The 10,625-nt window shown below is 52.7% G+C and overlaps 1 long non-coding RNA gene across 1 annotated transcript in view; it reads right to left on the bottom strand.

Moving 5' to 3' along the window:
- Nucleotides 1-1,141: 1,141 nt before the first annotated feature.
- The window catches only part of LOC113456733, a 16,941-nt gene continuing 7,457 nt past the window's right edge, over nucleotides 1,142-10,625 (bottom strand). Inside the window, exon 4 of the long non-coding RNA XR_003377478.1 lies at nucleotides 1,142-1,324. This is a non-coding gene — a long non-coding RNA (uncharacterized LOC113456733). The remainder of the gene's footprint in view (nucleotides 1,325-10,625) is intronic.

Raw genomic sequence — 10,625 nt, 5'->3', positions numbered from 1 at the left:
GCTCTTAAAGTTTGGCCAAATCCTCTCTGAAGTGTGGAGAAGCAAAAATATTCAGTCAGTAAATAAAAGTATTTGAAAGCCAGCAGCCATGAGCCCAGCTGTGCAGGGCCACAAGCTGAGGGAGAAGCTGACACTTCCATTTTCAACTGACAGCGGCGTGTGAGCTTGTCTCCAGCAAAAAGCCCCAAATGTCAAAACCCGCTTTTAATTAGCAGAAAACTTTGGGCGCCTGCCGCGCCAGGATCCATCTGGGACGCAAGAAGGCCCCAGCTGTGTATCAGCTCAGCAGGCAGAGCAGCAAGTGGTGGGGTCTCTCAACAGCTCTGAAGCTACTCTTCCTCCAGAAGGGTGACTTCCTGCAGAGGCTTGCTCAGAGCCTCATGTGGTCCCTCCTTTACCACTACGCCCTCCCCTCCAAGCAGGGTGCTGTGAGGCCCAGCAGTGGTGTCCCCAGAAGAGGTTCAGGCCCAAGAGGGTGCGATCCATGCATCTGACAGGGAGCCTGGGCTGGAGATAGGGTTCATACCTTCCCTGGCAGATGTGGGACTTGGCCGGGGGCAGCTCTTATCAGCATGTCTTTGTTGGCCTTCATGAAGGATCCAATTAACACAGAGCTGGTCCAGGCGGTACCTTGGCCAGAACCAGAAGCTTGTTAAAAGCAGCTGACAGTGGCGTGTCACCCAGAAGCTGCCAGGGCCTGAGCAGGGGTTGGAAACCCTTCTTGTCTGTGCCAATTAGAAGGCTGTGAACGTAGGGCTGCGGCCTGCATTTGTCTGTCAAGGCCGCTGTCCCTGGCTGGTCGCTGCTGGACAGAGGAGGAGGAAGGGGCCCCAAGGATTCATCTTCATCTGCCCTGGCAAATACTCTCAGAGTAATTCCTGGGTATACACTGGTCACTCCAGGACAGCCCTCTGAGCTAGGAGTACTGTTTAAATCTAGGGTAACTGAGGCACAGAGAGGCTCAGCCAAATGTCCAAAGCAGAATACCCAACAAACTGTAGACCAGTTCTTTAAACTCTGGCAGTCAGACGCCCAGAGCCCACGGTCAGCCAGGACATCGCCTGGGGGGCCCTGGCCCATACACCAACTTTCTCAGCCGTTTCTCGCACCTGCTACTGCAGTAAAGTCAGGGCTGTGAGTGTTCCTCCAATCATCTCTGCTCACCCAGGACCCCACTCTTGAGATTGCAATCTGAATAGCAGCAGAAGGCAGAGAGCCACAGCATGGCGAGAGGCACGGCCATTGGCAGTCATGAGTTGGCTCCATCTCAATCATAGCTCCCAACACAACCAGCCAAGCAGCCGGACCCGGGCTGGACTGCTTCCTGCAAAACAATAACAGTTACACAGGTTGACTGTGGGACACCGCTTAGCAGCTGAGGACTGGGTGGAGCTCATACATTTGGCTCTCGGGAGGCAGGCAGGACAGATGTAGCCTTCCTAGCTGCAAGAGGTGAAGTCGTTCTCGGGGTGACACCGTCAATTCTTGTTTAGCCCTGACATCAAGTGCAAGGTCCCTCACGAAGGCTGAACCATCCTTTCTGACAGGTCCATGTCACATTTCTTCTGAATCCCTTGCTACCATTCTTGGGGAGATTGCGGACCACTGACCCGGGGACCTCAGCAGCGACCATCTTCCTACAGTCGTACCTACCACAGAGATCTGCCCTACAGGGGGGCCTCTCACCCACTGTCTGCCCACCCTATGACCTCTTACTCATCCTCTAAACCCCAGCCAGGATAGCCCCTCTCCTGTGTCCCCCAAAGCCTTGCTGCTGACCTTTGTCTCCAGAGGTCACTGGTTCCCCACCCTGAGTGTTTATAAAACTCTGAGGTTTAGAGACGGCCTAACTTGAGCCCACACAGGCATGCTCAAAAAGAGAGGAAGGCAAACAGTTTCTACAGCTCTGACCACTGCCCTCCCAGCCTCTCCAGGGCCTCGGCTTTTTCCCAGCTGCCTGGCAGGAAGCAGCCGGAGCCTCTCCCAGACAGCTGTGTGGCTGAATAATTTATAAGCCTTTTACGGGGAGCATTAGTGAAATGTCTCTCTGGAGTCAACATTGTTCATCAAAGACAGCGTCATGCTTAGCTGCCCTTTCCTCGGGATGCCACCAGGGGAGCTGCCCTTTCTTAAAAATAGAAATGTCTTCATGGCCTCTCCTCCAGCGGCAGCCGGGAGGTCTTTCTCAAAGGCAGATTCCCATCTGCTGCTGAGCACACAGGTCAGGCAATAAAGCCTGCACTGTCACCATTGCAGGTAACAGTCCCTCGAGAACCAAACTCAGGCCTCCCTTGGTGTCACTCCCCGAGGAAGTGACATTTGAACCAAGATCAGCAGGACTTAGAAGTATTGTGCAGAGGTCCAAGGACAGAACAAAGTAGCTCCCTGGAACGTGTCCTTCCTTCCTAACTTGCATCTGGCAGCCCCCTTGCACGGGTCTGGGAGTTACCCTCCTGAATCCTGGCCAGTGGAATGCAGCAGGCTAGAGTATCCATGACTGTGGTCAGCATCCTCTTCCTCCTCCCCAGTGACTGGGGAAACTATATCTTAAAGATGGAAGTGGCCTCCAGCCGCTGTAGCCTGTCGGTGAGCTCCCGGCTCAGTGAGAGGCCCCGGCTCAGTGAGCTTCAGGGCCAGGGAGAGACTCTTTTAATGAGCTTCAGAGTCAGAGTGGGGTGACTGAGAGACGACTCAACAGCTAACAGCACTGCTGCTCTTCCCAGGAGCCCAAATTCAGGTCCCAGTACCCATATTAGGCAGTTCAGAATCCAGGGAATTCAGCGCCCTCTTCTGGACTCTGTGGGCCCCTACACATGTGTGCACAGACACACACAGGTGCAGACATACACATACACAAATAACAAAATTTACAAAGTGGAAAGTGAGAGTAGAAGACACTCCACACTAACTTCTGGTTGTGCATACATGTGCATACATGTGCATACATGTGCATGTGCACCTACATGCTCAAGTATACATGAACAATCCACACACAAAACAAGTGCATGTTGCATTTACACTAACTAATTAGTTAATTTTTTTTAAAGATGAAAGTATCGAGCTGAACCCCCAGGTCACTGCACAGAAGCCAAGGCCTGGGAGGGTTGACTAGTTTATTTGCACTTCTCACGGGAAACAAAGTTTGTGTGAAGCTATGAGGTTTCAGAGAGAGAGAGAGAGAGAGAGAGAGAGAGAGAGAGAGAGAGAGAGAGAGAGAATACATTTAGGGGTTATGGAACTAATTTACTGTTGAAATGTATCTCTTTGTCTCTTTTAGTGTGGCTACTGGAATCTTTCATGCTGAGCCCATGTGGCTCACCGGATACTTCTCTTTACTTTAACTGCGATCAGCATGGCCTCTAGCTGATTGGCATTGCTTAGAGTGCAGGCTTTGGAAAACTAATCAGCGTGTGTTGTCTGCCTTGGCAGCCTCTGCTTCCCCTGAAGGGAGAGGGGAAAGTGGTACCCTCGCCATCACAGTGATCCCCACCCACTCCAGGCTCTGGTGTGCAGTTGGCACCCTCGCCAGCTGTGCCTCCAAGCACAGTAATTTCTGTGCCCGGGGTAGCAGACCCCATGTCTGCACTCAGATCTCCTCATTTCCCAGTGACAGGTCCAGTGGGCATGAAGAGACGTAGGAGGACTCGGGTGACTGGCCTGTGTTCAGCGGCAGGAGGAATGGGACGCATGCCACCCAGTGCATTTTCCACAGAGGCAGCTCCAGGCGTGAAGCATCAGCTTCGGAGAGGTCCCTGGAGGAGACGCTCTCTGTTGCAGGTCTGAGGGGGTCAAGGCTACACTTGGGGGTCTGTGAAGACTTTGTTCAGATGCCTCTGCCTAACGCCTGACACTGGGTGCTTGCTGGGGAACAGAGGTGTTTCTGCTGATATAACGGAGATTCTGAGACCAGCCAAGGCTGCCATGATGTTTGTGGTGTGATTTCCTGAGCCCCACACGTACATGTGTTAAAGAGCCAAGTCATTCCAGCGTCTGTTTCTCCACAGCAGAAAATCTCACACACCCTCCTCACCCCTTCGCTACCCCAGAACTATTCCAACTCTTTTATGTGACTCTTTTGGCCTCCATCTTGGTACTTTAATCAACTTGCTATGACTGCAACAAAACACAGGAGCTGATCAACTTAACAGGAGGAGAGGCTTGTCTGGCTCCAGGGCCCACTTAGCCCATTGATTTGGCCTGTGATCGGATGCTACATCATGAAGGGACGCTGAAGGGAGGAGCAAAGAAATGGGAGGGATCTCACCCTCTCCTGTCAGGGCACATCCCCCGTGACCTGAAAACCTCTCATGAGGCTTCTACCCTCTAAAGGTCCCACCACTTCCCAACAGTGCCTAGCTGGGGTCCAAGTGCCTTTAGCACATGGGCCTTTGGGGACATTTCAGACCCACTGGTGCTCTCTCAGTGCTGCGTGTCTTCCTTAAGGTGAGGTTTGGGCATGCTCCCTTGACACCCATTACAGAGGTAAGGACCTCTCCAAATCACGACACCATACCCTCTCGTACTCCGCCATCTGCCTGGCATTCTGCCATGGTCCCTTCACAATCCTAACAGAATCAGAAATGGTCATGTGACGAAAGGCCACCCAGGTAGGCTGGTGACAGCTATAGGCAGAAGAGACGGCACGATGCTCTCCCCCTCCTCGCATTCCACTTCTAACCTGTTGCACTTTGTTCTTCTTCTCTCCCCCCAGCCCACCCCCTACCGCCACCCTGCTTCTCAGCTACCGTGAAGAGAGGAACTTGGCTCTGCCATGAGGCTCTGCCTTTCTCTAGGCCCACAGCAATGGAGCAGCCCACCGTGGACACTCTGAAACTCTGAGCTGAAGCCAACCATTCCCTTGTCAAGATGCTCTCCAGGGTATCTGTTGCAGGGAGGAGAGTCTGAGTACAGCACAGTGAGAAAGAACCACACAAGGTGACCACAAGAGGTGACCATCAGTTACAGTACCTTGGTCACATTCGTCCCTGGATGATGGTTGGATTTGGTCTCTTACTTGGCATCCTGTCTAGGAAAGGGGGTGTGAGGGGTGATCTGGGATGAGGGTACCCCCAGGAATTAGACCACACACAGCAGTGGGAGGAGCCAAAAAGAGGGGAAGAGAAAAACCCCTGGAAGTAGTGCACATCTGGTCGTCATGGAGAAAACACTGAGGGGCAGCGGGCAGAGTTCACAGGAATGGCTGCCTCCAGAGACCTGCCACCTTGGCACATAGCCAGGCTACTAATGAGAGCAGGGTAGAGGTCAGAACGTGAGCACGGAGCATGCCAGGGCCACACCGGACTCCACCTAGAACGTGGTGTCCGCCTTCTCCAGCTCTCCCAGTGGACTTTGACTCACCCACCTTTGGCTCCCAAAATGTTATCGCCCTGGCTTCTCCTTTGCTGGTCCACCTTGAGGCTAGACTCTCCACCGTGAACTTGACCATCATTTTAGCAGTTATAGAGGTTTGAATGAAAAATGTCCCCCCTAGGCTCGGGTGTTTCAATACTTGGTCCCCAGCTAGTGGTTCTGTTTGGGGTTTCTTTGGTGGACAGTCTCTTATATGCCTGTATCTCTAACAGTCTCTCCTCCCTTAAGCTTCTTCTTGCCCTGCAGGAGAAGATCTGACCTTAAGGAGGATGGAGAAGGGACTGCCTACAAAATGGGCTCTAAGCTGAGACAAATACCGTGGTCCTCGGTTGTCCTCAGAGGATGAACCCTAAGACCTCCAGGCCTGAGCCATGCCAAACCCTGTTCGTGCCTCGCTTTTCCTAACTGTATGTAGCCATGCTAAATGGGCTCCATCAGAAACTAGACAAAGTGGATTGTTAAGTGGACTTGATTAGAAACTAACAAAAAATGGGAAAGAAACAGGACGTTACATCCATGCACCTCTCTCAGCACAGCCATGGTGCTCAGTTGCAGCTTCATGATGCAGTTGGCCTGGCCCCTAAAACCTCCCTCAAGATGGAATGCCTGCAAGATCCATGGCCACTTCATTACGGCACAGCCAGCCTGGATGCCAGGGTTGTGGGGCAGCCCCCTCTACCTATGACAGAGGTCCACGGCCCCAGATTCTGCCCTCGAGACACTGAGTGCCTTCCAAACAATTTACTGGAGCATGTATCCAACTAATAATAGGGTGAGTGTATCCTTTGTTCAAAAGTTACCTTTACACAGAAGCATTTATCAAGTTTAATTAACGCGTCAGGGACTCCAGCGTGAGGGATGGCTCCAAACACAGCCCTGATGGTGCTAATTTTTCTACATTAATGCCAACACAGCATCCAGCTACAAGCAGGAAATAGACTATCAGTGGTAACACCACAGAAGAAAAAGCGACTTCCCTCCCCAAATCAAATTAAACATGGAGGTGGAAGGAGGGGCGGGAGCTGCAAGTTGAGCACACAGGGACTGTGCCCAGTGCTGGCCTCTGCTCTGCCCTGAAAGGCAGGGCCACCTGCGATCATTCACTCTCATGTAGCCTGGTGGTGGCTGGTGCCAGGACTGGCTGTGATATTTTTTAAGACTTATTCACATATGCATTTGTGTGTCTGCATGAGTGCCCTTGCACTCCCAGAGACTAGAAGAGGGTACCCAGTGTCTTCCAGCACTCTTTGCCTAGTCCTTTGAGGCAAAGTCTCTTCCTGAACCTGGGGCTCACGATTTCAGGGCTAGGTTGGAAGCTAGCACACCCCTGTGAGTGTCTGTGTCTGCCTGTCCCTTGGAGCTGAGATTACAGGTGTGCACAGGGCACCCAGGTTGCTGCACAGCAGCTGGAACTGGAATTCAACTCATCATGACGATACAGCAAGCACTGTTAACCACTGAGCCACCGCTCCACCACCCCTCCCGCAGCAAACAGACACCAGAGTTGTGAACACACAGACATTGTTATGAACACACAGCTAACATTGAGGTTGGGGATAGGCGTCAACCTCTGTAAGTAACTCTGGGAACTTAAAGAAAAGTCCCCAGGGGCTGGAGATAGCTCAGTGGTTAAGAGCACTGACTGCTCTTCCAAAGGACCCAGGTTCAAATCCCAGCACCCCCATGGCACCTCACAATTGTCTGTAACTCCAACATCTGACACCCTCACACAGATATACATGCAGGCAAAACACCAAGGCACACAAAATAAATAAATTATTTAAAAAAAAAAAAGAAAGAAAGAAAAGTCCCCAGAGGGACACCACATAGGTAGACTCTGCTCAGGGTCAGGACCCCATAGACTATGCTATGATGTAGAAATGCGTTCCCCACCACAGGAGCAAGGCAATGAGTCTGAGGCCAGGTGGATAGGCCTGTGGGCTCTTGGCCCAGGCTCTGCTGCTGGAAATGTCCCCACCCTCCAGCCCACCAGCATTATGGCATGGGTGACTTCATGTTCTGCTCTGTCTCTGGCTCCTGGGTGCAGCTGCTCTCCCCTGGAAGCATCTTGCTCACTTATGGAGGGTTATGTGCTCTCTCTACTGCAGGAGTCTTGCTCCCACACTGAATTCCGTTTTACTCACTTCTCACCTTGAGGCTCCCTCCTGGTTTGCTCAGCCCCCATAATGGTGGCTGGTACCACCCAGGTCTAAAGGAGCCATGGCCATGGGCTATATACCCACTGGCTGATATGCTCCTACCCTTACCATGGGAACTTACATCTTGGCCTCTGCTTGGCTGCCACCCTCTTGGAACTCTGGGTCTCCCAAGATCAGGGGTCTTCCTGAACCCCATCTCAGCTGAGGCTACTGTCCAATCTAGAATCCTGCTGAAGACTGCTGTTGAGTCACACCTGAAACTTGAACTGGAGTCTGAAACAGCACTGGGACGCCCATCCTTGGGCCTTGGACCCCTGCCTCTCAGTGACCACTTGAGGATGGGCTACATGGGACTTTATTAACTCTTAAGCCTTTCTTGTGTGGCACCGCAGGAAACACAGTCTTAGCCCAAGATCCTCAGGGATCCAGCAGGTACCCTTACCCCACCAAACACGACTCACCCTGACTCCCAGCTACGACCATCTCTTTAGACAGGATCCTGACCCCAAAGATCACTTAGTGACAGAGAGGTCTGGAATCAGCCTGCAACGCACCACACATCCCAAATAGAAGGCAAACCCACAGCTCTATCCTGTGGGTCACTGCATAATACACACATGCTCCCCTCAGTTTACAGGATGAGGGAGAGAAAGGCTCAGTGGCTAGTCTTCCTGGGCCTAAGGCATTGCTGACTGAGGGTCTCTGTGCCTGCCTTAGGTGAACAGGGATGCCAGAGCCCGTGAGAAAATGAGGGGGGCAGAACCTGCTGGAAGTCAGCCCTGGGGATCTCTGGGGATCATCATAGCTTCCTCAGCCTCTTTGCCCCTTCCTGGCCTCAACTTCCATGGCCCCCTGAGAGATTATGAGAGTAGCCAGTATCCCGTGTTCCCCCCGACCCATCCATCCTATCACCTCCCTCATCAGGACCAGCATTTCAGCTGTTTTTCCTGAACAGCTGCCATGTGCCGTGCTGGCTTATATACACCCCACAGTCCCCATGACTTCACCACTAGAAGGAGGCTAGGCTGAGCAGGCCACATGCTCCACCTTGAAGCTGGGCCTGAACTTAAATCTACTTTCTCTGTCCCCAAGCTCCAGGCCACCTGGAGTGCAGTCTCTGGAGGCGACATTGAAAGACAGAGCTGTTCTGGAAAGCTGTGGGAGCCATCAGTAGGTGGCAGGCAGGGCCACTAGGTAATTGGATACCTGGGGCCCAGTTCTGACGTGGGCCACCCATGGCCTGAGGCTCAGCTCCCAGCCTTCTTCAGTAAGGCTTCCAGCCACCTTCATCCTCCCACAGACTTCACCCAGGTCCTCAAGTTAATTATTCCCAGACAGAAAATTACTTTCAACTCTGAAAAAGGAGTGATTTGGGGAGGCAGATCTAATTACTGGCCCTTCTCTGCATGTCTCCAGGAGGCAAGGGAGAGAGTTTCCTGGGCCTGGGAATGTAATTACGGGGAACATTAGAGCCGCTGTGGTCAGTACCTACGTCAGCGCTCAGCCAGCTCCAGGCAGGAACTGAGCCCTGGTGGCCAACAGCCTAAGAGCCAGAGACCAGCTTTTATGATCTGAAAGGGGTGCTCATCAGACTTTGGGGTTCATATGTGACCCGGTGCCCTGTCCCAGGAGCAAGGCGAATGACATCCCCCCAAACTCATGGCCATGCCAGACCTCAGTCTCCTGACCCTGTTTGGAACCAAAGTCTTAGCAAATTAAACCAGACTGTTTGTTTGCTGGGTGCTAAACTTGGTGAGCAGGGTCCTCACACAAAGAGGAGAGGATACTGCGAGACTGTGTGGCATCGTCGAGGGTGTGGGGTGGCCAGGGCCATGGGAAGCTACAGATGCCTGGAGTCTTCAGAGATTATCTGCAGCACTGTGTTCTTGACTTTCAGCAGGCAGAGCCACAAGAATACAGTCTTGTAAAGTCCTTTAAGAGCCTGGATCTGGGGTCTGCTCACTCTGTAGCAGGGGACACATCCAAAGTCTCCCCAGTCAGGGTCCTTCCAGGCACATGCTTGGTTCTCTCCCACCTGGAACCCATGGCTCTTCCCTGCCTCCTTCCCAAACTCCTTGGGCCCTTGCCACAAGCAGTCGCCTGTTCCCCAAGCCCTACAATGTGCAGAGGAACCCTCTCGTGGCCTTCAACGCAGGCCCCAGCACCACAGTGCTCATTCTGTGACTCTAACAGCCCAGAAGGGCCGGGCGATGGTGGCGCACGCCTTTAATCCCAGCACTCAGGAGGCAGAGGCTGGCGGATCTCTGGGAGTTCGAGACCAGCCTGGTCTACAGAGCTAGTTCCAGGACAGGCTCCAAAGCCACAAGGAAACCCTGTCTCGAAAAAACAAAAGCAAAAACAAAACATAACAGCCCAGAAGCCTCCAGCTTCACACTCCTGGCCCTCAACATCACTTCCCACCCTGCTCCACCTACCAGGATGCTCATGCCACCAGCCCCAGCCACCCCACAGCAAAAATCACAGCCAGTGACTTTGATGGACAGGCCCTGAGGATGCCCAGGGAGTAGGTACTTGGAGAAGGAGGGTGGTGAATTCTGGGCAGAGGTGTAGACCCTAACTCAACCAAAGCAGCCCTCGAATTCCACCCACTCTCAGACGCATTTCTGCTCTCGGGATGGGTTAGGGGTTTCTCTGTCCACCACCCATTCTTGCACATGCCCAGTTGCATAGTTCCCACACTCAAAAGGCCTAGGAGGGCACAGAGCTAGCAGACTCAGCAAATGCACAAAGCTGGCTGCTTTTGTCAGCTTGACACAAATCTAGACATATCTAGGAAGAGGGAATCCTGACTGAGGGAATGCCTCCATCAGATTAGCCTGGGGGCAGTTCTGTAGACTATTTTCTTTATAAATGATAGATGTAGGAGGGTCCAGCCCAGTGTGTGTGGTACCACACCTGGACAGGCAGCCCTGGGTTCTATAAGAAGGCAGGCTGAGCAAACCCTGGGAGCAAGCCAGTAAGCAGCACTCCTCCATGGCCTCTGCATCAGCTCCTGACCTGAGCTCCTTTGATGGAATGATAGACTGTGATGTGAAATGGTGAGCTGAAATAACCCCTCTGACCTAAGCAGTGGTG

Source organism: Microtus ochrogaster, chromosome 15, assembly GCF_000317375.1.
Source record: "Microtus ochrogaster isolate Prairie Vole_2 chromosome 15, MicOch1.0, whole genome shotgun sequence".
NCBI lineage: Eukaryota > Metazoa > Chordata > Mammalia > Rodentia > Cricetidae > Microtus > Microtus ochrogaster.
This window is presented reverse-complemented; position numbering and strand designations above follow the sequence as displayed.